The sequence below is a fragment of the Myxine glutinosa genome, chromosome 10, assembly GCF_964187855.1.
Source record: "Myxine glutinosa chromosome 10, kmMyxGlut1.1, whole genome shotgun sequence".
In the NCBI taxonomy this organism is placed as follows: Eukaryota; Metazoa; Chordata; class Myxini; order Myxiniformes; family Myxinidae; genus Myxine; species Myxine glutinosa.
In genome coordinates this window covers 11,797,876-11,825,033 of record NC_136270.1, presented here as the reverse complement: position 1 = coordinate 11,825,033, position 27,158 = coordinate 11,797,876, and the positions used below count along the sequence as shown (strand labels likewise).

General features: G+C 46.0%; 1 long non-coding RNA gene across 1 annotated transcript in view; it reads left to right on the top strand.

Moving 5' to 3' along the window:
• The first annotated feature begins 409 nt into the window (after positions 1-409).
• The window catches only part of LOC144893986 (uncharacterized), a 51,589-nt gene continuing 24,840 nt past the window's right edge, over positions 410-27,158 (top strand). The window contains exon 1 of the long non-coding RNA XR_013624664.1: positions 410-602. This is a non-coding gene — a long non-coding RNA (uncharacterized LOC144893986). The remainder of the gene's footprint in view (positions 603-27,158) is intronic.

The window sequence follows — 27,158 nt, the reverse complement described above, 5'->3', positions numbered from 1 at the left end:
TCTCCCTTTGCATTTTGTCCCTCATTCTATTTTGTCACTCATTGAAGTCTCCTTCTCTTTTGTCCCTCGACCCTGCTGTTTGTGTGTTGGGCTAGATGTATGTGTTTTTGTATGACCACGAGCTTTGGCCTTCCGGCAAAGAGCACACACTGTATTAAGTTGACAAGCATTTATTTGCATGTGTATTATTTTAACAAACTCTGTTTCACCTGTGTTCTTTTACCTTCGTGCCAAAGTACATATACTTCCTTACCTTTGTGATGAATGTTTTTTAAAACCTTTTGAACAAAAAACGACTCATCTCAACAGAGGTCAGTGGTCGGCCATGGAGGAAGGCCAACATATTTTCACAACCTGGCAAACCAACACTGAGTTGATTCTGGCTGATTTAGGCAGGAATGTGTACTTCATTGAGGGTGAGAGCAGCAACTCACCTGGTCTTTTGTGAAAGATACCATCAGACCTTTGACATCCATCAACTGTTAGCAGCAGATGGGATACCCAGCTAAACATCCACCTGAGAGATGGAGTACTTTGTAAAGCAATGAAATCTGACAGTTTACCGCTATGTCGGGAATCTAACCCAGACAAGAAACTCAAAGGTAAGTGTGCTATCTCTCCACCATATATGCCAGGCACAGATCTACTGTTGTTGCTTTTGGGGGTGCTTTGTCTTCATTCGTAATCAGATATGTGAAATAGAGATGGAGGAAGTTTCGTTTTGATGGCGTAGGGCAAAGGCAAAGCCATCTAGAACAGTGTTTGTCTGTCTGTATGTACGTATGTCCCTCACAAACGTACATCAATCAGAGCTGAGGATCTGGTTACATGACAGGGGTTATGTGATGTCATTACAGCGGTAGGATGGCTGACTTCACACACCGCCATTTTGATTTATATGCCGTTCAGGCCGAACATATGGTCGAACCTGTCATATATCACAGTTGCCAAGCTCTACCTTGACGTTTTTCATTCAGTGTGATACACAAACAAACCCATTGTTAGAATGACCATCAAATATCGAAAGCATCGGCGTTACGTCTCTTCCAACAATACGGTACGTATAGGCCTTCGGCTCCATGCCTGCATGCCTCAACTTTAGGCCACTTCGGACAAATTAGCCCAGGTTTCTTAATACAGTAGTATCGTATCGTAATAATAAAAATAGCATTAATAATAATAATATAGTAAATACAATCATGACACTACAATCCCTTTGTCGTGACTGCAAAGTTACTGTAGTGAAGTGGTGTATGGTTCATGGATGACTCAAGGAGAAGCGGTGTACTAATTATTCCAGGAGTAAGGAATTAGCCTCAGTTTATTTAATACAGTAACATCGTCTTCGTAATAATCATATTATTAATAATAATAATAATAATAATAATAATATAGTAAATACAATCATAACACTACAATCCCTTTTTTGTGACTGCAAAGTTACTGTATTGAAGCGGTGTATGGTTCATGGATGACTCAAGGAGAAGCGGTGTACTAATTATTGCAGGAGTAAGGAATTAGCCTCAGTTCATTTCATACAGTAACATCGTCTTCGTAATAATCATATTAATAATAATAATAATAATAATATAGTAAATACAATCATAACACTACAATCCCTTTGTTGTGACTGCAAATTTACTGTATTGAAGCGGTGTATGGTTCATGGATGACTCGATGAGAAGCGGCGTACTAATTATTGCGGGAGTATGGAATTAGCCTCGGTTTATTTAATACAGTAACATCGTCTTTGTAATAATCATATTAATAATAATAATACAGTAAATACAATCATAACACTACAACCCCTTTGTCGTGACTGCAAAGTTCCTGTATTGAAGCGGTGTATGGTTCATGGATGACTCGATGAGAAGCGGTGTACTAATTATTGCGGGAGTATGGAATTAGCCTCGGTTTATTTAATACAGTAACATCGTCTTTGTAATAATCATATTAATAATAATAATATAGTAAATGTAGTGAAATCGTATTCGTACTGAACCCGGGGTGATGCTCGCTGATCGTTGACACCGCTAGGGGCGTGACTATAAGACCCGCTGCTGCGGACGGTGCTCCGAGACTTCTCCTGTGACACGTTACATCTGGTAGACTCGCTAACGGTACGCCAGCATAGAATATCCAGCTTGCTTGCATTGAATGTTATGAATGGTCCCATGTGATGTCACATCGTATACTTATTGTATTTCCTGCATTACAGGATGATGTTATGATCTAAATGGAATTAAACCACCCGTTGGACTAAAGTTGTGTGGACCTGATTGGTTTTCCACAACACTTAATTCCATTTATATCTACCGACATGGCTGGCAACAAGACGCTGGCGGTTGCCGTATTCTGCGCCGACCCGCAAGCCCCGGATGGTGGCTTGCAACTGAAGCACTGGCTCAGAACATTGGAGAATCATTTCGATGAGCCTGAGACCGCGCCGACGGCTGCCGCGAAGCTAGCAACACTTCATTCAAAAATCGACTACCGGGTGTACAATTCCATCGCTCAATGCGCGACGTATGACCTCTCGATCGCGGAGCTCAAACGGCTGTACATGAAGGAAAAAAGCCCGGTGTATGCACGATATTTGCTGCAAACGCGACGTCAGCAACCCAACGAGGCGATGGACCACTACGCCCAGGAGCTCCGGCAGCTCTTGCTGGACAGCACCAGGGAGCCAGGACTCCCGCGCAGGCTCAGGATGATCTTCTTTTAGATGCCTTCATTGCAGGGGTCTCCTCCCAGGAACTAAGGCTCAAGCTCTTAGAGAAGACCGACCTGACCTTCGCTACGGCACTCGAGCAAGGGAAAGTATACACCGAAGCGCGGATGCAATCGAACACCTATGATCGCACGCGCCTCTTGGCGGGCACTACACTACACGCCCGGCCGGAGAGTGCTACCGCCGAGGACGCGGACCTGCTCGTGGAACTCCGGGATGCTCCGGAGGATGACCCAGTCCTGACGGCTGCCGTTACGACCAGACCCAAGGCCTTACGCGGGGCCGCATGCTTTTTCTGTGGGGGGCCACGCCATGCCCGGCCCGTGTGTCCGGCACGAGACGCTATATGCCATTTGTGCTCGCAAAAAGGACATTACGCAAAAGTGTGCAGGAAAACGGCACGCGGCTCGCGGCTCATTGAATCGCGCGGTCGCGGGCGCGCGGGCGCGGCGACCTTGAATGGGCTCATTGCGGAGCCTGCGAGCGGAGCCCGAAACCCGGCGCCTTACCCGACTTCGAAGGGGAGGGCCCCTCTCTGCGGGCCCCTGGGCGCTCAGACGTCCTTGGAGGGCGTCACCGGACAGCCACCACAGTCTCATCCTCAATCGGGCACGAAGTACGTGTCCTTGACCAAACTCCGGGCCACGCAAGGGGCTTTGAAGCCTCGCCAAGCCCCAGCGGAACGTTCTCCTCGTGTCGTCCACGAGCTAACGGTGGCCCTCACCCCGGAAAAGGCGATTTCGAATACTACGGAGGCCTTTTTCTGCCAAAAGTGTCAAAAGGCGATTTCGAATACTACGGAGGCCTTTTTCTGCCAAAAGTGTCAAAAGGCGATTTCAAATACTACGGAGGCCTTTTCCCGTCAGAATTATCAGATTTTGAATCGCGAAACACCGGAATGCTTGGGAAAGCCCTCTGATGGCGTTAATGGATTCCCCATGGTCAACGCAGACTCCGGCCACGACCGCAAAACTGCTGCTGGCATAGGATCCACCCGCGAGGCTTGTCCGACCCATTCGGGGTGGCTCAGTCCCACTCCCAGCAGCCTCGTCTGGCCAGGCTCAAGCCCTTATTCCCCTCATGGTCGAAGGCCATTGTGTTCGGGCCTTGGTGGATACAGGGTCTACGGATAGTTTTATCGACCAGCGACTTGTGCTCAGGCATGGATGGCGGATCTGGAGGTCTACGAGACGGATCTTCATGGCTTCCTAGGGGCTTCGACTCAGCACGAAGGGGGAATGCCGATTGAAACTCGTGCTAAAGGGACGGGTTTTCCCTGATGTACACCTTATGGTTTTACCTGCATTATGTGCTGATATTCTGTTAGGACACGATTTTCTTAAGCTGCATGGACGTCTGGTAATGGAGTTTGGTGGGCCTGACACGCTTGTTGTGGGGGCGGACGACGCGCTTGCGGTGTGCGCCCTAGCGCAAATGGACGTCCAGCCGCTTTGGCTGTTCCCCAATCTAACCTCCGACTGCACCCCTGTCGCGGTGAAATCACGGCGCTACTCTCGCGCAGACATGCAATTCATTGCGGACGAAACGGCTCAGCTCTTGAAAGACGGCATCATAGAACCTAGTAGGTCGCCGTGGCGCGCCCAGGACCTGGTGGTGCGCGGCGAGGCCCATCGCAGACGCATGGTAATCGACTATTCCCAAACGATTAACCGCTTTACACAGCTGGATGCCTACCCCCTTCCGGGGATGGACGCGCTGGTGCAACAGGTGTCCCAGTATTCGGTCTATAGCACTCTCGATCTCCGTAGTGCGTACCACCAGATCCCTATCTCTAGGGCGGATCGTATCTATACCGCATTTGAGTCGGGGCAGCGGTTGTACCAATTTACGCGATTGCCTTTTGGGGTAACGAACGGGGTCACTTGTTTCCAGAGGGCCATGGATGACCTCATTGCGCGGGAGCACTTAACCGATGTTTTCGTCTACCTCGATAATCTTACGGTTTGTGGATATGACCAAGGGCACCATGATGCTAATCTGAAGCGCTTCCTTGAGGTCGCGCAGAGGTATCACTTAACTATGAACGAGGATAAGTGCAAATACTCCCTACGCACGATAGATCTTCTGGGGTACACCGTGACCCATGGCTCTGTCGCTCAGAATAAGGAGCGTCTGCGACCTTTGCTCGACATGGCCCCTCCCTGTGATCGGGCGTCCCTGAAGCGCTGTCCTTGGGCTGTTCGCCCATTACTCCAAATGGGTGCAAAGTTTCTCCGCGAAACTTCGCCCCCTCGTGGCCTGCGACACCTTCCCACTGAGTCCGGCCGCATTGGCGGCCTTTGATGGCCTTAAGGCCGACATCGCCCGAGCCGCCGTGGCGACAATCGACGAGAGCGGCTCTTTCGTCCTCGAAAGTGATGCCTCGGATCAGGCCATCGCGGCGACCCTCTCCCAAGGGGGGCGTCCCGTGGCTTTCTTTTCACGGACTCTTACCACCGCTGAGCGGAGACACTCGTCCGTTGAAAAGGAAGCGTATGCGATCGTCGAGTCTATTCGGCGATGGCGCCCGTACTTACTCGGGCGGAGCTTCCAAATCATCACGGACCAGCAAAGCGTTGCGTTCATGTACGACACCTTACACGCCCAGCGCATTAAGAATGAGAAAATCACTCGCTGGCGTATCGAACTCGCCGACTTCTGTTACACCATCAAATATCGCCCGGGGAAGGATAACCGGGCCGCCGATGCCTTATCACGACCGGCTACATGCGCGGGTATCACCTCTTTGGAGGGCCTACGGGTGCTGCATGCCACCGCGGGCCATCCCGGCGTAACGCGTTTTGCTCATTTTGTGCGGTGTGGCAATCTCCCATACTCGATTGACGATATCCGCCGTATCTGTCGCGACTGTGCTATCTGCGCGGAAATCAAACCGCGTTTCTATAACCCTCCCATGGGGACTCTGGTTAAGGCTACGCGACCGTGGGAACGCTTGGCGATGGATTTCAAGGGCCCATTGCCGGTGTCGAGCGGCTCTCGCTATCTGCTCACTATCGTCGATGAGTACTCGCGATTCCCCTTTGCTTATACGTGCGCGGACATGACTGCTGCTACGGTGATGCGATGCTTACAGAACTTGTTCTCAATGTTCGGTTACCCGGCCTATGTCCATACCGACCGGGGTGCGGTCTTCTTGTCTCAGGAGGTGCGCGGCTATCTGCTCCAAAATAACATTGCTTCTAGTTACACCACGCCGTACAGACCCCAGGCTAATGGGCAGATCGAACGCTTCAACGGGATTACCTGGAGGGCCGTCATGCTCAACCTCCGGACCCTCGGCCGGGGCCTCGATAAATGGGCTTGGTCGCTACCTGCGGCGTTGAACTCGATCAGGGCTCTCCTGAGTACGGCAACCAACCAAACTCCCCACGAGCGACTTTTCCACCACCCCAGGAGCTCGGGGTGTATACGGTCTTTGCCCAGTTGGCTCGCTGGGCCCGGGCCGGCCTACCTTAAACGGGCGGTTCGCGCGAGCAAGTACGACCCCTTAGTGGACAAAGTGCAGATTCTCCAGGCTAATCCTGAGCATGCTCGTGTGATGACGACTGATGGCCGTGAGACTACTGTCTCCGTCCGTCACCTTGCCCCTTGCGGGGTCGCCGACCTGAGTAGGGAATCGGACGAACCGATCGAACCCATCTATGAGACTATGGCCTCTCCCGACGCTCCCATCGCCGAAAGTCTACCGACCCTCCCCTCGCCGAGTCTACCTGGGCCCGACGACTTGGAGTTACCCCCTTCGTCACCCGACCCTGATGGCGCCTCTGACGCCAGGGACACAGGGATACGTGATGCCGTACCCGGGGAATTTCGGACACGTGCTGGCAGAGAAATTCGCCGCCTGGCCCGATACGGTTGGGTCGACTGATGTTCCGCACCCTGTTCGTGCTGACGCTCACTCGCTTCTCGCCGCACTGCCGTATATTTCTGACGGGGGGGAGAATGTAGTGAAATCGTATTCGTACTGAACCCGGGGTGATGCTCGCTGCTCGTTGACACCGCTAGGGGCGTGACTATAAGACCCGCTGCTGCGGACGGTGCTCCGAGACTTCTCCTGTGACACGTTACATCTGGTAGACTCGCTAACGGTACGCCAGCATAGAATATCCAGCTTGCTTGCATTGAATGTTATGAATGGTCCCATGTGATGTCACATCATATACTTATTGTATTTCCTGCATTACAGGATGATGTTATGATCTAAATGGAATTAAACCACCCGTTGGACTAAAGTTGTGTGGACCTGATTGGTTTTCCACAACAGTAAATACAATCATAACACTACAATCCCTTTGTCGTGACTGCAAAGTTACTGTATTGAAGCAGTGTATGGTTCATGGATTACTCAAGGAGAAGCGGTTTACTAATTATTGCAGGAGTATGGAATTAGCCTCGGTTTATTTAATACAGTAACATCGTCTTTGTAATAATCATATTAATAATAATAATATAGTAAATACAATCATAATGTTGGAACCCATCTGTGGATCGGTCCCATCGGCCGATGGGTCTGACCCGTTTGCGGATCCGCAGATGGGCGACCCATCTGTGGATGCATGAGAAATGACAATGCAGACCCATCGGCCGATGGGTCTGCGCCATCTGCGGATGTGTTGTTCACCTTGAAGGAATGTGTATGCATCAATGGTGGATGAGTATGTTTATTTGAACCTAAAAATAAGCAATTGATGTCATAAATGTTTATAAAGCAGTCCGTGACATGTGGTTTGTCGATAACCGTTTGTCGATAAGATAAAAATAAGATAATGTCGCTCCATTTAAAAACGCTGGTCTACTTCGCTGGTGGCACTGGCAGACTCAGCTCTCCATTGTTTATATAGCAATTCCTGGCATGCCTTAATCACCCCAAAGCTAAAGATGAAGGTGTGGCTTCGTAATCGGGGCATTGTCAATTATATAAACACAATAACGCATTATGTGATTCTATGAGGCCCTCAGTGTGATTCTATGAGGCCCTATGTGATTCTATGAGGCCCTCAGCGATGGGTCTGACCCGTTTGCGGATCCACAGAGGGGTCGCCCATCTGCGGATCCGCAAACGGGTCAGACCCATCGGCCGATGGGACCGATCCACAGATGGGTTCCAACAATAACACTACAATCCCTTTGTCGTGACGGCAAAGTTACTGTATTGAAGCGGTGTATGGTTCATGGGTGACTCAAGGAGAAGTGGTGCACTAATTATTGCAGGAGTAAGGAATTAGCCTCAGTTTATTTAATCCAGTAACATCGTCTTCGTAATAATCATATTAATAATAATAATAATAATATAGTAAATACAATCATAACACTACAATCCCTTTGTTGTAACTGCAAAATTACTGGATTGGAGTGGTGTATGGTTGGTTCTTTGTTGACTTGAAACATATTGAATAAACCAGTGTCTCAATGCAATCTCTTCACTTCCGTGGTGACAAATGGCTTAGAGACTTGGAGTACTTAAAAATAATTTAATACTTACATTATTTACTAACTGGTATGTCCACCCAGGTCATACTATCCTCTTCAACTGAAGTATCAGACAAGCCCGGCTGCGCCACTGTTAAACTTTCGGTCTTGTTGAAATTATGAATATCAAAATCAATCTAGTAATAGGTATTTTACAAAGACAAGGTAAAGTTACTTCAATATTATGCAAGGTATTCAGTTTTTGTGGTAGGTTACATCCTATCACGTTTTTACTGGTGTGGTGAGCTGTTTTGTCTCCTGGGATATCTTCCGGCCATCTTCAGTAGTGCTTCAGGACAGATCAAACACATCAAAGCAATCTTCTCAATGACAAGAAAAAGTCTCAAGTTTATCTGTTGTTCATCAAGCATAACTTCAATGCAATATATTTAACCATGAAGAGCTGACAGCACATAATGCTAACAAGATATATTGTTCTCTGTGTCCAAACTACTGCCTGCTCACACATAAAGGACTTCCGCAAAAAGTAACTGTCAGAGTGAAATGATAGGAAATGTATCCACCCTTAAACTCCATCTGCAATGTGATATGGGGTTGGAGAAAGTTTTGTGGACTTCATCATGATCAACGTCTTCAGTTTAGAGTTGTTTTAGGCCATTATTGCAGGCAAATTTTCCAGTCCTAGTCCCAAGATGATTCTCCAACTCACAGGTTATTTTACGCGTTAAAACTTGATGTCGATGAAGAAGTGGAAAGAATCGAGAGGGTGGGATGGAGGGGGTGGGAGGGTGGGAGCGATGGGTGGGGAAATGCACTGAAGGTGAAAAGAGATTGTGATAGGGAGATATAATCCATGAGCAGGTCTAGCCTGCAGGGCTACACTTCCTACATGCAATTTGTCAACAGCTCCGCATGCACCTTAATTTTCTTGTCACTCTGAAGTGGAATAGCATCACAGAATGTGACAGAAAGGCATGTAATTCCTGTGGGGCTTGGGTGCTGTGTGATTGAGATAATCTCTTTGTCTCCGTGGTGTGACCTTTACCTCATGGTCATTTCTCTTTATCTCTGTTCTTCTTTGTTCTGGTCCGGCCCTTTTGTGCCTCCCTTCACAATGCACCGGCCACCAGCTAATGGAATAGTCTTTTCCAGGCCATATGTTGTTTCCTCGATTCTCGCTGAGATTTTCTTGTTTGGTGAGATATACGGGTATTAAAAAAAACATTTTAAAATGCAAAAGGATGTAGGGATGGTATGCCAAAATGTATGTAAACAAGGTAAGGATGGTCACAATAATTATCGCATGAAATAATGGTTGTTCCCTGTCCATCCCTTCATCCATTTGCAATAATAGTACATGTTGATTGTTTCAATGTATGAATTTGACCGGTGAAATATAAAACAGTTAACACACACACACACACACACACACACACACACACACACACATGTATGCACACTTACATACACACATGTACACCGACACACACACATACACACACACACACACACACACACACACGTAGGTGGATACTTTGGAGGTGGTGGCTACTTTGAGACCTGGTAGACCTCCATTCCATCTCGTGAAACCCATCCATGTGTGGAGATAGCAGCCAACAACAGCAACTTGCATGCACACACATATATGTACACACGTACATACCCCCACACACACACATATTTATATATGTATATACAGTCACGTGAAAAAGTAAGTACGCCCCATGTAAAGTTTTGACTTTTTCAACATATTTCAACATACAGCTATTTGATCTTCATTTCAACAATATTGATAGATAAAAGTGATATAATATAACAAATATCATGAAACATTTACATTTTGTAGTCCATTGTATAATTTAAATAAACATAAATGCAAATTTCGCATGTGGAAAAAGTAAGTACACCCCTACATTTATCACTACTTCAAATACCTAAAATTAGAATCAGGTGCACCAGCTCAGGTGCAAATGATTAAAACATCGTTAGAGAGGATCTTGGAGGAACCTTTCTTATTTAAACCTCAGACATTTAGTTTGGTTTGCTCTTTGTTGTTGAAGTGTGCGGCGTCACCATGCCGAGATCAAAAGAGCTCTCTGAGGCCTTCAGGAAGAAGGTTATAGATGCCTACGAGTCTGGGAAGGGATTTAAAAAGATCTCCAAACAATTTGAAATAAATCATTTGACTGTCCGGAAGATCATCTACAAGTGGAGAAGATTCCAAACAACTGCCAACTTGTTCAGGCCAGGCCGCCCCAGCAAGTTCAGCCCGAGAGCAGACCGCAAGATGCTGAAAGAAGTCTCTAAGAACCCCAGAATGTCATCACGGGACCTACAGGTAGCTCTTGCCACTGTTGATCTCAAAGTGCACGAGTCTACCATTAGAAAGAGGCTGCACAAATTTGATCCACATGGGAGGTGTGCCAGGAGGAAACCTTTGCTGTCCAGAAAGACCATCAGGGCAAGACTAAAGTTTGCCAATGAACACCTAGGCAAAGACCAGCACTTCTGGAACAATGTGCTCTGGACAGATGAGTCAAAGGTAGAGCTATTTGACCACAGTACCAGAAGACATGTTTCGTGAAAATCAAAGACAGCATTTGACCACAAGAACCTGATACCAACTGTAAAGCATGGTGGTGGAAATATTATGGTTTGGGGCAGCTTTGCTGCATCAGGGCCTGGGCAGCTCACCATCATGGAATCCACGATGAATTCTTCATTGTACCAGAGGGTGCTTGAGGATAACGTGAGGCCATCTGTCAGAAGTTGAAGCTCAATCGAAGGTGGACCTTGCAACATGACAATGACCCTAAACATACCAGTAAATCCACCAAGGAATGGCTGAAAAGAAAGAAATGGAGGGTTCTGGAATGGCCAAGTCAAAGCCCAGATCTAAATCCCATCGAGATGTTGTGGGGGGATTTGAAACGAGCTGTGCATGTAAGAAACCCCTCAAACATCGCACAGCTGAAAGAATTCCGCATGGAGGAGTGGGCAAAAATTTCTCCCAGTCGATGTCAGAGACTGGTAGACAGTTATAAGAAACGCCTACTTGAGGTTGTTTCTGCCAAAGGGGGCAATACCACCTATTAGAGCCAAGGGTGTACTTACTTTTTCCACATGCAAAATTTGCATTTATGTTTATTTAAATTGTACAATGGACTACAAAATGTAAATGTTTCATGATATTTGTTATATTATATTACCTTTATCTCCCAATATTGTTGAAATGAAGATCAAATCGCTGTATGTTGAAATATGTTGAAAAAGTCAAAACTTTACATGGGGTGCACTTACTTTTTCACGTGACTGTACATATACACATATACACACAAGCATACACTAAGGTGGATACTTTGAGGGTGGGCTCGGTTCCACCTTCTGAAACCCACATATGGGGATAACAACCAATGACACACACACATATACACATGATGATGGCGAAGAAGGTGGTTGTTTTAGGGTGTTGTGGGGGGGCGACATGCTTTGCTACCTCCCTCTCACCTGGACAGAAAGGACTGAAGGCTGCGTCAAATACAACAGTTTTGAAGGCAGTGGAGACCAAGCTGAAAATGGTAACTTCGATGGGAGCGAGGACCATACACAAGGTGCTCGGTATCACACTGTTTGATATGCGTTTGTGACATGGCCTGGCCCTGCAGCTTGGCATATGTTGACTCCATGCTGCTGGGAGAAAAGGCCTGAACTTTGGCGACCACCCTCTTGCAAAGTTCCGCCAGTTCAGGACGGGAGAGACTGAGGTTTGTGGGATCGAGCACCTCGTTGAATACAACAACTTCAATGGGAGTGGGAACCAAGCAGAGCACGGCAGCTTTTGTGAGGCCGAGGGCCGCACATGTGGTGTCCGGAGTCATGCTGATCGACATGCATTTGGGATGCGGCCTGGCCTTGTGGCTTGTTGGGTTTTGCCGACCCCATCATGCTGAGAACGAATGCCCAAGCTTTGGCGACTCCTTTTTTGCCGAGTTCCACCCGCATGGGACCAAGTTCTGTGGGATTCCGAACCATGACGAATACGACGACTTCGACGGGAGCGAGATCCAGGCCAAAGACGGTAGCTTTGGTGAGGCCGAGGCCGCACAAAACGTTGCCCGTAGTTGTGCCGTTTGGGACGCGGCCTGGTGCCCTGGCCTTGCCTTGCAGCTTCTTGGGTTTTATTCCGTCAAGAAAGGATGAGACCAGTTTGCTCAAGAGAGATCATGGCTGAGAGCGAGATCTAGGAGTTTGATTGACTAAACCTCTTTGAGAGGGTTGTTGAGAAAGTGGATGTGAGGGTTTGTGGGTATGGTCCTTTCGGAAAGAGAGAGTGGGTGTGTGGATTTCTCAGGATTGAAAGACATATTCCAAGTGTTTGTCTAGTTTGTGTTTTTGTCAAGTTCTGAAGTGAGGGAAGAGGCTGCTGCATGTCTGTGTCGTCATCAGCAAAGAGATGAAGGGGATGTTCCAGAGAGTCATAGAGATCATTTATGAAGATTATACGATGGGACCTAGAACACTGCCTTGGTGCACTCCGGCCTTGACAGTGAGAGGAGAAGAAAGGATTCCGTTGAGGGCTACATTTTGGCTTTGAGAGTGGTTGAAGTTAGTAACCCTGGAGTGCAGTTGGCCTTGGATGCCATAGGCAGAGAGTTTAGAGAGCAAGACTCTATAGGGTGTCGGACTATTGAAACCTCAATTATATGACTACAGAGACAGCCCTGATTTCATACATTGCTCTTCAGCTAAGAAAATTTAGTACACGCTTGTTCATCCATGAAGCTGTTGGAGAAAACCTTTGTGTATCACCAGGCAAAATTAATATTAGATGCTGTGTCCTTATATGGCAGTCCACCCCTTTTCGAAGAAGACAGATTGCAGTCAGAGGAGGAAAGAGGCGCAGAAGAGGAACAGGAGATGTTGGATAGCAAGGTAGTCATAAACATGTTTGGGATTCAGGATGTACTTGGTGCAGAAATCCGGATTGGAAGATTTGCAGATTTGATGGGTCACATAAAGCCTTTGCTGCTGTACCATCGCTGGTTGTTGTAGAGCTAACACCCTGCCAGCTGAAGACCTTGTGTGCCACAGGCAAGCGTGCTTCAATCAAATGGCCCAAAGAGTCACCCGTGTACATAACCATGGTGAGTGTTTGCTGGCCAATGCAGATTTTGTATCACAGCTGAAGTGCATCTGTGGAAATACAGTAATGCCACTCGTTTAATTCATTCATAGGCCTCTGGGCAGGCCACACAGATTGAAGATCATGCTTGTGGTGGAGATATGCACTTTCTTCATGAATAACAATGGGCCAGGGGTTCCCCAACATGATTCACCACAACTCAAACAGTGTCAAATGCCTTGTAAGTCACAGACATTTTTTCCCTTTATGCCATTTGCATTTTTTAAAATCTCTGCCAGTGGGTTAATAGTTTGGGGGTTCAGATATTTGTAGGAGCCAGTGCACTTTCTTACTATTCAGAGCTGGAATTCCATATATATATATATATATATATATATATACATATGACGAGCCATTCTCTAGAGTTCATCTGGCAAACCAGATCTTTATGGTATGATGTGCAAAGTCATTGACATCACCTGGGTCAGGAGAGCTGGTGTCTGGACATGAATTGTCGAGGATAATAGCCCACCAAAGTGGTGTCTGGTGGGAAAGCATTAGAATAGCTTCTTTTAAAATTAAATAGTTTCGTTACCACCTGGTTCTTCTCAACAGCAATCTTCCATGGGCTAAGACCAGCTGTGGCATCAATTTGCTGGAAAAACAATCTGACAATGTCATTGACAAAGGAACGACAAAGAGATTTGGACAACTATATATTTCTTCATTAAAAACCTTATTTTCCTTCTGTAATACATCATATATCATACTTTCCATCCAGGATTGTCCTACACTGGGGTTTATGTTCTGTCTTTTTCAAATGTCTCATGTAAGGCACTAGTGACCTTCGGAACATGTCCCCCTTTGCCTTTGTAAATTATATGTCAAAGGTGTGGCATTTGGAGAGGAAAGAAAATTTGTCACCTTTCTGCATATGCATCATTTTCATAACCACAGGTAAATAGAATAATCCAATTTAATGGTCTTTTATTGGAGCCTGGTGTTGGCTTAGCGGTTAGGGTGCCGGCTTGGGATCCTCGGATCCTGTGTTCAAATCCCGGTCGATCGCTGAATTAACGCCAGGTGGGTTGACTCAGCCTGTCATCCCTCCGAGGTCGGCAAATTGAGTACCAGTTCACTGGTAGTTCCCTGTGTGTCACAAGAGGTGGCCAATAGGGTTGGCGGCAGGAAGGGCATCCGGCCATAAAACATTGCTTCAAAAAGGGGACCACGGTGCCTGAAAAAGGACCAACCCCTGCTCTGCAGTGAAAAATGGCCTCTAAAGGTGGTTCAATGGTCTTTTATTGCAAGTGAAAGACAATACCGAATAAACATGTTGCTTAACCCGTCCACAAGTTTTTGAAATATTGAGCTATATATCATCTTTCACCTGATCACTTAATTATGAAGTCACTTCAAAAAATTCAATAGTTTTGTATCCGGATCTTTACCAAAATCGAATCGATTCGTCCTTGTTACACACCCAACCTGTCCACCAAGTTTCATCCAAATCTGTCCACAACTTCTTGAGACATTGTGCTATATTTCGTTTTTGGCCCCATCTCTCAATGGTGAAGAATCCAAAAAAAATCTTCACCAAAACAAACAGATCTTCATCAAAGCCTAATCAATTCGACCCCTCTATTAAATTTCGTCCACAACTTTTTGAGATACCCTGCTCACAGACAGACAAACAGACAGGTGTGTAAACATAACCTCTGTCCACCTTCGATGGTGTAGATAATAAGTAAATTTTGATAAACGACGCATCATGATTCTTCCTAGGGGATTCAAAATGATGCCTTTAGGACTTAGAAGAAGCAGAGACAACCCCATTCCCATCTCTTTATAATCTGCTGTTGTGTGTTCATAAGGATGTATGTACTCTTCCCAGTTAAGAAAAATCTTGATGTAAATCTCACAGCAGGGACTTGTCAAGATGCTAATCTGCAGACTCTTGTGTCTGTGCTTCTTGCTGACAGTAACAGCGATCAGACTCATTGCTATAACTCTCGTGGAACACTGCCAGATATCTTTCGCTGCATACATCCTCCGAACAGAAGACTCATTGCTTTTTCTCTTTCTCTCTACTGTCCGTGGGGACCTGGATTGTTTTTATTGTAATCGGTTACTGAATAGAACATTATTTAGATGTCTGCTCACTAGCTCGTCTGTGAATGGTTCTCCTTTGAAAGCATTCAGCAAAGGTTCTCCCGAGAGAGCATGTTGGAATAAATGCAATTTGGACATAAATGCATAAAGTCATTTCCTATCATGAAAGTTGAGACATCCGAAAGGTCAAATACACAGCTTTTACCTCCATGTTGCCCTCAATTTGCGAGCATATCAATTCGTATTCCTAAGTTGAAATGCTAAAGTAACTTAAAGAAGTTTATAAAGGAAAGATGTTTCGAATTTGACATCCAAAACTATTTGATGTTTTTCAACAATCTGTGCACCTGGTGTTGATCTCTCATTCATGGAATCTTGGGAAATCAGAGCAGTGTACATTGCAATAAATTGGAAGAATTTTTTCCCCTTTCTTCTCAATGGGAATAACTCATAACAAATTTTGAATACATCGAGCTTCAAGAAAGCACAAATACATTTGGACAAAGTGACCACATGTGGACAATGGGCATGAGACGGCATAAATACAATCAGAATAGGCCAAAACCCTTCATACAATTGCAGATTGTATGGTTTTTCATGATGCAAATTTACTTTGTGGTTACTTTCTTCTTCATGCGGTTGCATTTAAGAGTTACCACTTCGAGAGAAAAAAATCTTGGAAAATAAATAAATTAATATTGGGGGCTAAAACCGACTCTTTTTCATAATCAAACTGCCACTTCATGCTGTCACAATTCTCCAGGTTGTTAGAATAAATGGGAGGAGGGTTTATATTTTGTTGAGGAAGCAAGAAAGGAAAGAAGGAATGATTTGTTGAAAAATAATTAGTCTTTCAGTTGAGTCCAACCAAAACATCTTCGTAGGTGGAACACAATAAATGAAAGTCGGTTCGGTATGGTGGAAAGGTTTGAGTGATTCCCCTCTTCTTTATGTTTGTGGATTATTTTCTCTTCCATTTCAGGATTGTCGCAACATATGTAATGTTTTTATTTCAAAACTGCAGGTTTTTTCTCCTTTTTTTTTACAGTCATTTAAGGCTAACAGGGAAAAGACAGTAGATAGCAGTGTACCTTCACATTCATTTCAAGGACATTAGTAGAGCATGGACACAAAGGTGGTATTTTGGGATTTGAACTTGGGTTACCGACTTCATAATGAGACAACCTGCATCAGATTGGAACACTCTCAAGAACACCCAAACAATGAACACAAAGTTTAAAACACCTTTAAAAAGTTTAATTGAACAACTTCAATGTTTTTTTACTTTTATGTTAGGCCAATTTTTTTGTTGTTGTTTACAAGATCGAGGCTCGTGTAAGAGCAAACACTGATCACAAAAAGACAAACTGACACATAAAACATATGATAAAGGGAGCGGGAGACAAGATTGAGAGCAGGGACATCGGGAGATCTGTGGGAGGTCTGTGCGAGTAATTAACTTACTGATTAACCCTCATATATATATATATATATATTGTTGCGGATATGAGGACTGTATTTTTTTTATTGTGTGTTTTATTATTATTATTATTGGTTATTCTGCGCCTCCTGCCTCCGGAGCTGTGTAAAGGTCAAAGGGCGTCCCATAATTAGTCCATAAAGCATCCACCCCACAGCTAATCATAGAATACCCCTGTTCGATAGCTTATATCTTATTATGTGTTTTAGGGTAAGGCTGTGTCTCCCATTAATTGAAATACTCCATTGCACCAGTGAAAGAGATAGATTCCCTTCATTCCCACTCCCAAAACTTCCATTCCCCCTTTTCGTCAATTGCCATTCGCTTTGCCAACTGCATTTTGGGCGGTTTTCTCTTCATCCGCCATTGACCACGAGGCAGGGTTGGGGAAGAAAGGCGGGTCCCCACCTCGTCATAGAGGGGAGGAGTGAGTCAGCCCCACTCAACCAACCACGAACAAGGGGTTGGACTTGGAGAGGGTGTGGAGAGAAACATCGAGGAGGTTCGCGAAGGTTGAGGGGTGGGGCCTATATAACCTGCAGGCAGGGCGTTTCCAAAGAGAGATGAGCCTTTACAGAGAGACGAGAGGGAGTCCAAGGAGTTGAGTCCAACCAAGAAGTCCAGAGTTGAACTGCAGCTCGAGCCACCGCAACTGCATTTGCTGCAGCTGGAGCCACCGAAACTGCAGCCACAGCAGCGTGAGGCCTGGACGGCAGTTTGGAGCAGGGCCGCGAAGGAGCGGCGGCTGCCCAAGAGTCGATCGGCTGCAGGACCAGTTGGACTTCCCTATCCCGCCAGCCATCCATCTCCCGCCAGTCCTATCATCATTTCCCGCGTGAGTCTGTCCTTGTTTGTTCTGTCCCTGGGTTAATTAAGACTGTAGGTAAGCTAGCGTTGCACTGTGTATCTAATATCTTCTGTAAATAAACGTGACTGCTTTCTTCCTGCTTATATGTGTAAATAATAAATCCAATTACTCTTCTGTACGTCTTCTTCCTCTTTGTATTCGGTCGCTTTAGAGTTTTCCCGATTGAATAGCGGTGGCGCGATCCGGCCAAAGTTTGGGGCAAATCGGGTATTAGTCGGGGAATAACTGTTCGGTCGCGGTAATACCACCGCTCGATCAAAATAACATCTTTAACCGCGTCCGTAACAATATATATATCCTATATCTTTTTGTTTGTTTTGGGGGTTTTGGGGGGTTTTTTTTTTTGGACATGGCAGGATATTATTAAATAGTTATTGTACTTCAACATTTAAACAAAAACTGTCAGGGAAATTACCAATAGCTAAGATAATCTATTTAGGGTTAGGGGGTGAGGAAGGGCTTTTAAAGGAGTTCCACATAGGAATGGAGAGTGTGAACATCGAGCAAAGCTAAAACAAGATAACGCTCCAAAGCCAGATAATGTATTACCATTACAAAGCGGTTTATTAAGATCTCAGTCGGTTCTGTTTACCTAGTCATAGCAAAGATGTGCCAGCATGAACCCTTACTCATTCATAACGCTTATTAATAAATTACCTCTCTACTTCGTTGCTTCTTAGCAGATGATCATCACATTTTATGAATGTTTTTCATTAAAATGTACCAATCACTATATGTATTGTGACACTTGGCAAGATTCCAAGCCAAGCCTTCCAAAAAGATTGCTCTAATTGTGGCTTTCGAAGCAGCAGAATCCAACAGGATGCTCCATTAACTGATTACGCCCAGTGAGTTGGAGGGTTCAGCAGAAAGCAACCAGCTTTCCAAGATTTTCTGCATTTTTTGTTGCATATTTAAACTGTCGATGTTGGAAGAAAAAAAAACGTTAAGTCTGAACCTTCTTGTTGTGATAAAATAGAAGCCGTTGTTCGAATAAATTATGAAGTCGTTTTTTCATTGCCAAGTCGTGACGGGATTAGAGGCACAGTTTAGTGACAAATACAGGAGGGAAAGAAAAATGATAAACCAGATATTGCAGACCCTCACCAGGACTTTTGTGTGGTGTTCTTTGTGGTGTTTGTGTGCTGGTGTATTACGTAATTGATAAATAGATGGAATTAGTACATTCCAATACATACCAAGAAAGTACTCGAAGATGCAATGCCAGTCCACGTCCACTTTGCACTCAAACAAAACTTTATGAAAACAACAACTGAATAAGATTTTGCACTGCAGAAACCAAAGCTTTCAGAATCATTGGAATCTCCCGCGATGAAGCTGATTCTGAGGGTCTTTCACTCACCCACCGCAGGCAGGTTGGTGGTCTTTCTGTCTTCTACCGACTCCTCTCCGGCGTAGCTCCCGCTGCTCTGTCTGTGCTCTGTCCCCCAAATATTCCTACAGGTCGCTCAAGATCTGCCAGCAACCCTCTTATGGTTAAACTGCCAAAACCAAGACTCTGCTCACCTTCACTCTTTCATTTCTCTATTTTCTCGCCTCTGAAATAAACTCCCACAGTCTCTTAAATCCAACTTTTCCCTCCAGGTCTTTAAAACAGATGTTCACCACCATCTCCTATCTTCCCCCATCCAAAACCATTATATTTTCTACCCCTGTTAATCCACCCCAAACCCACCTCCTTTACATTCCCTGTTTTCTTTCCTGAAAGTCCCGGTTGTGTCCTTCTTGTTTATCCAGTGTACACCACTCCAACCCTCTCTCTTCCACAGATCTCCTGATGTCCCTGTATCCTCCTGTTGTTGTGTTTCCCTCTCGCTCCCTCTCTTGTCTCCCGCTCCTGTTATTATATGTTCTATATGTTAGCTCTAATACGAGCCTCGACTTGGTGTATGTATATATATATATATATATATATATATATATATATATATATATATATATATATATATATATATAAAATATTCTCCATATTCTCATAATAAAGGTTTGTTCAAAATTTGATGACAAAAGCTCCAATGGTAAAAAGGGTTTGGCCTGGACACACACACACACACACACACACACACACACACACACACACACACACACACACACACACACACACACACACGATCATAATTCCCAAGATGAGGAACTTCTCCCAATGAACCGAGGGAGGGTGGGGGAAAGGCAGTGGAAGGGCAAAAGTCTTCACCAAATCCGGGTGGGTGAGAAAGGGGGTGGGGAAGAGCCGGGGAAGAGAAAAGTCTTTGACAAACAAAACGTGTTTGTGTTTTTGGGGGTTTTTTGTATACAAGATCGAGGCTCGTGTAAGAGCTAACATTAATCACAAAAAAACAAACGGACACATAAAAAAACATAATAAAGGTTGCGGGAGACAAGATGGAGAGAGAGAGAGGGAAGAGTGTCATTCGCTACTAGACAGGAAAAACACGTCTCTCACTACCTTCCATTTCTCACTAAGGATTAGAGAGGGAATTTTTTCCAACCAATGACATCAGTCACGTTAGGTGTGAATTAGAGAGATGATTCGTGTGCATGGTTATAAAACACTTTTCATCACGTGTTTTAACCCCAATTTAACAGCTTTTTGCAGAAAAATAATTATTCAGTGCGATTTTATCGATATATTGGCTTTCAAAATGTGTTGTATACTTGGTCCTTGCTAGCTGAACTTTAACACTTCGAGAAATGCTATTTTGGTATCTCGAAGTGCATTCAACCTAAAATCAGTTCGGGCAGATCCACAAAACTGTCTTGTTTATTGGAGATCATCTACATATTAAATACAGCACACAAAATAGAGGAGTTTTTGTTATCACCCTCCACATCATCCATTTACAATGAAACCATTTCCAAAAATTCCATCTCAGTCCTTGCTCTCACTTTCTTTCTCGTCCACAAAATACGTTGACTTGTCCCACCCAGATCTTCCAATTCAATGATCTCCAAAGTTCAAAGCCCTCCCCATCTTTCTTTCCTCCAGCACACCATTCTTAGTTCATGTATTAGTCAGGTTCACTATGTCAATAAATTATATTTCGTTCAAAATCATGGTAGATTAGCAAACCTATACATTTTTGGAAAGGTTATAGCATAAGGAAACTAAAAATCAATGTTTACATTTGGAGAGATACCTGTATGGCGGCCATTTTGGATTTTCAAAATGGCCACTGTAAAATACATATTTTGTTCTATTTCTGCCTCTAATTACCCTAAAAACTTTTTAAAATATACTAAACCTATATTTTCAGGGACAAGGAATCCAATGAAAGTATCAAATTAGTGCTATGGGGAATGGTAAGACACGAATCAAAGGTTTTGAATTGCAAAATACTGTCTTTATATTCGCGATAAGTTGCATAATCAAATACATGTTATCATTTTGTACAGGCAGTTAATAACATCAAAATGTGTCACAATAATTCATATCACAAAACATACACAGGCAGTCAGCAAAATCATATATACACATGCAGTCAGTATAACTTCACATCTACACAGGCAGTCAATGACAAAATATACACAGGCAGTCAATGGCATCAAACATACACGATTACAGAATATGCCATTTAGAGTTCGTCATCACTGTCCTGTGTGTCGTATCCGACAATATAGTCCGCATCGTTTTCACAGTCCGTTCCACACAAGCAAAGGTCGGTCAAATTGATTGGCAGATCGAATTGGTCGAATGGTCGATCGAATCGAATTCGATGAATCGAATCGATCGAATTGGTCGAATGGTCGAATGGTCGATCGAAACGATTGGTCAAATGGTCGAATTGGTCGAATGGAATTGGTCGATTGGTCGAATTGGTCGAAACGAATTGGTCGGAATTGGGAAATGCAAACATTGATTTTCTGATTTTCCATGTAATAACGTTTCCAAAAATGTATAGGTTTGCTAATCTACCATGATTTTGAACGAAAAAATAGTGAACCTAACTCTGGTTCAGATAAAAAATATCCAATGTCCATACTCTTTCCAGAGCATCAGAGCTACCAAAGCATGTTCAAGGCAGATAATACACTGGCCTGTGGTCATCAGGGCAGGAATTTTGAACGTAGCCAGGATTCCAGCACACAATTCAGCACACAACACTACTTTTCCAGCACACAACAACACTACTTTTGTTGTGAAAGACAGTGGGATCATTAACACACACCAGGAAATTGTTACAGACAGGACACCAAGCTTAACATCCTTCCAAAGGACGGTGCGCACATTGATTGATACTGATTGATTTTTTTTTCACATTTTATTTAATTTAATTTTCATTTAATTAATTTTTAAAATTTGATTGACATTGATTGATATGGTGCCCTGTTTGTGAAGCACTAGGTTGACATGTATTAATTGGTTTGAGAATCAAACCCGCACTACACTATCAAGAGTTATCCTATCAGACTTGTAAAATATTGTTACGACCGCGGATTAGATGTTATTTTGGCCGAGCGGTGGTGTAACCGCGGCCGAACAGTTATTCCCCGACTAAAACCCGATTCACCCCAAACTTTGGCCGTATCGCGCCGCAGCTGCTCAATCTGGAAAACTCTAAAGCGACCGAATGCAAAGAGGAAGAAGACGTACAGAAGAGTAACTGGGTGTATTATTATTTACACACATAAGCAAAAAGAAAGCAGTCACGTTTATTTACAGGGACATGAGACGCAGGTGACACAGTGAAATCTTTAGCTTATCTAACAGGCTTACTTACTACCCCGGACAGAACAAACCAAGACACTGACTCACGCGGGGAATTGCAGAGTGGATTGCTGGAAGAAGGTGTGTGGCTGGAGGGGGGAGGACGGCACGGAGCTGGCTGGAGCTTGATCCCGCACGGGACGTCGGGCTGGACCTCGACGGCCGCTGATGCCACCGAGCCTGTCGTGTGCGCGGAGTCACGGGTCGGAGCTGCTTGTCTCAGTAAAAGCGCATCTGCTCTGGCGACCCAGCTGTTTCTTTGGACTCAGTAAAAGCGCAACTCTCTGACGACCCAGCTCGTTCTTTGGACTCAGTAAAAGCACAACTCTCTGACGACCCAGCTCTTGTCTCCTCCCTCCTTGTATCAACTGCTTGGGGAATGCCCCGCCGGTGGGTTATATAGGCCCCGCCCCTCAACCTTTGCGAACCTCCCCCAAACGCTCTTCCTCCGCCCTCTCAAACCAAACCCCTCGTGCTCAGTTGGTTGTTCGGGGCTGGCTCACTCCTCCCCTCTATGACGAGGTGGAGACACGCCTTTCTTCCCCAACCCTGCCTCGTGGTCAATGGTGGTTGAAGAAAACCACCCAAAATGCAGTTGGCCATTTAAATGAACTGAAAGGGGACCTATTCTTATTTCACTCGGTGCAATGGAGTATTTCAATTAATGGGAGACACAGCCTTACTCTAAAACACATAATAAGATATAAGCTACTGAACAAGGGTTTTATCGGGTCCTGCAATGTGGTGTTTATGGAATTAACTACCGAGACGCCCTTTTTATCTTTACACAACTCCGGAGGCAGGAGGGGCCATATCCAAACAATGTTCATCACCATTTCCAATACAATACAATTTAAAAAATGCCATCCTCATATCCGCAACACTGCACCCTCCTCCTCTTAGGCACCTTCCCGGGCCTACCACTTTTATTTAGTGTGACACGTAGGTGTAGTTCCCTCTACTTTTAACCTGACCCTGAGTGCGACAGTTTTAAAACATAAATAAATGTGTCCCGCTGCTCCATTGCACCCTGCCTAACAGACTTACGCCCACAGCTAACCGGATTGCGGAATGGTCTTCAAACTACACACTGACGGTGGGGAGCATTATTTACAATGACTCTGCTTTTATTTACAAAACTAACCCAGGACCTGTAATTGTTCTTTCTGGGGGGGGGGGGGGGGGGGGAGACATTCTGCTCTGCATCGACGCACCATGAAAGCACCTATAACGCACCAACACACCCTCAAGCACCAATCGGTGCAGTCACCACAGTTCAACAATGTTCAATAAAAATAACATCAACAACCCCTAACCCTGCAGGTGATCTCTTGCTCTTCGGCTCCCTCTGCTGGCTATTATTATTTCTTCCAGTTGTTGTCTTTTCCTTCATTTTCTTACTGGCGGCCTATTTGCAATAAAGCTTGCCCAAACGTGTCCATTTTATTTATCTTTATTTATGGCCCACAGGGCCGACTACGTGTGGTTCACCTGTGGGGCCTCGCTGCCCTGTGGCCAAGGTCCGCCAGCAAGATTTCGGGCCCTCATGGCCGGTTCCAGCAGAGGGGCCATGCCCCAACCCATGGGGTCCACCAGTGGTGCTCGGCCACAGACATGTGGTCCATAATGTGGTGCATCGATGCAGACAGCTGGTTCTGGGAATTTCGGGCGCACAATGGCCGACTCACGCACGCTCCCCTCGGCGCCCAATGGCGCACAGGTCATGTGGGAGACAAAAGGGGGAAGACAAATGAGCGAGGGGTGAGGTCACAAGGGTACACATCAATAAGGTAATGCAAGGCGAAATGCGTACGGAGGGCGAAGTGAGAAAGCTCGTCCCTACCGTACGTCACCCCCCTGTCACCTACACTACCCTTGCCCTTACCCCATATGTACAAAATCTACACATTACCAATCCGTCGCTACCGTCACGTCTTCCCCATATTCCCCTCATACCAAATTCGTCTTCACAATCCCTCTACTTCAAAATTTACCATCACCCAATTCATCATCAATCCTCATAAGGAGGAAGAGATGGAACATCAAGCACAATGTCACACCCACGTCATGATGCGTCTCACAATCCAAAACATTTGCATCATAAAAATAATAAAAACAACCTGGCATGGTGTGGAGTACCTGTCACCTCAGGTGAGTAGGTGCAGATGGTGCGAGGAGATCCTTCATCCTAACTACTTTCTAAATGACATTAACACACGTTACACTACCCGGGGTCTTTCCCTGCCAATCCATTGGCCAACTTACACTATGGGTTCTAAAAACCAATTCCCATTGACCAAACTGTGGTGCTTCTCAATTTGGGGTCTCACTCCCCCGATTCATCTCCCGGTGCCCTTGCACAATTTCTGGGCTGTGACGTGTAGCTCTCGCAGCAGGTCTACCCACCTGCACACCTCCACCACTGTAGTTGCCACCCGAGCTTACCTAGCTCCTCACCCTAACCTAACTAACTGGGGAAGGCCCCTCCTGGCTCTGTCACCCCTTGGTGCCCTCTGGCACTGGGCTACCCGGGTCCGTCCTCCGGATCCTCGGGCCCCATCCACAACAACACTACCGGCTCCCAGAGCCCACCTGCGGCCTCACCTGGCCGACATCCTCACAGTGGTGGAGTGCCCAAACCAACTACACACACTAACAGGCTACACGCCCAGCCATTTCCACAACACTAATGCACCCATCCAAACATCATTCTTCCACCCGCACCACAGATGCCAATATCCAACCACAATTTACCTATACCCTCTACCTAACACTTACACTACCCGCCCCGGGTATTCGTGATGGGGGTCCACTCTTCCCCCATTCACACCTCCGCACCATCCACTCCACTCCACAGTTTCCACCATACTCACTCCACGACCATCCATTCCAATACTCCATATACTCCACACTCCATGTATTTCACACAACCATTCTCCATACCTGTTGTTGCACACCTGTGCACTCACACCTGGTTCCACCTGCACCCTCCTCCTCTTCCTGGACCAGTTGGTCAACACAACACACATCACTATCACCATCACTCAAACACTGCTCCATACACCTGTTCAGTTGCACACCTGTGCAATCACACCTGGTCACCATACTTGTTCCTCACACACTGCTCAATACACTTGAATACACCTCCAACACTCACACGGCATCATCTCAACTACCTGTTGCCCTGCTAACTTAGTGCTCCCCGTCTTCCCTTTAAACTAAGCACATACCACGTCATTATCATCCACTCTAAACTACCTGCGTCCCCACTACAGGTGTCATTGTCACTTACTAACCTTAACGTTACCTAATGTCATCTTCGCTAGATCCCTACACACAATATCCTAACCCACCCGGGCTAGTTTTCACTGCCATACACCCCATAATCTAGTGCTCCTTTGCCCCCCTCTGTGAGGGATGACAGAGTTGCCATCCCACCACATCGGGGACGTTCCACTACCAATTTTGCTCACCAAATTTCAGCCAATCACAAATTTGCCAATCATCTGCCAATCACTGTACCATTACCAATCATCACTCTGCCAATCCTTTGCCAATCATCAAATTTTGTTTTTCTAATTTCGGGGCCAAAACACTATCCTCGTCATCACAGTCTACTATATCCTAGCCTCGGTGCGTCATGACATCATTAAACTCGGCTTCGTAAAGCCGAGCAATGAATTCGGGTGGTTTGGTCACCTGCAGGTTGAATCCGTCCAGCTTTCGGTTCAAGGGAGGTGGTTTGGTTGGGCCGAGATTCCACGCACCATCTCGGCGCGGCACCTTGCGGTCCCGGGCCCGATGGCTCAATCTCCCCCGGTCGGAACCCCGTCCCCACGAGGGGGCACCGTTCCGCTTCCTCCCACTCGCCCTTGAACCGGACCGGTCGCCTGGCCCGACAAGGCCCGGACTCGACCGTGCGGGGCGGGGCCAAGCCCGAATCGGGAACGACGCTTCGAAGAGAAACGACGCAGCTTCGATCCGCGCCGGGCCTCGCATCCAACAAAGGGCTCCTCGCACCGAGTGCTCGCATCGGCTATCCGTCGCTCTAACCGCTAACCCGGTTACCGTCGATGCTTCACCGGCATGCTCACACGCATACGCTACCCCTTTCACCCTCACAAAACCCGGCGATCCAACGCCGTCCGTACATTCCACCAACGCTCTCCCTGTTACATACCACACCTCTCGCGCACACTCTTGCGCACACCTCGGTCCACACCTCTCCTCCGTTACACTCACCATGGGTGTGCACTCTGGCATCCACCCACTAACGCGCTCACATGGGCTCTCCCACACTCGCGCTACCACCAACTCAGGTGTGCTTCCTCGCACACGTTCCACCACCACCTTAGTCCTTACTCTCCGTGTCACACTCCGTACACTCCGACGTGCATTCTCGCTCGCACTCGGTTTCACACTCGCGCTCCGATGTGCCCTCTCGCACCTGCGCCATCACCAACTCACTCTCCGTGTCACACTCCGTACACCCCGACGTGCATTCTCGCTCGCACTCGGTTTCACACTCGCGCTCCGATGTGCCCTCTCGCACCTGCGCCATCACCAACTCACTCTCCGTGTCACTCTCCGTACACCCCGACGTGCATTCTCGCTCGCACTCGGTTTCACACTCGCACTTTATAACACACCCACTCGCCGACGCACACT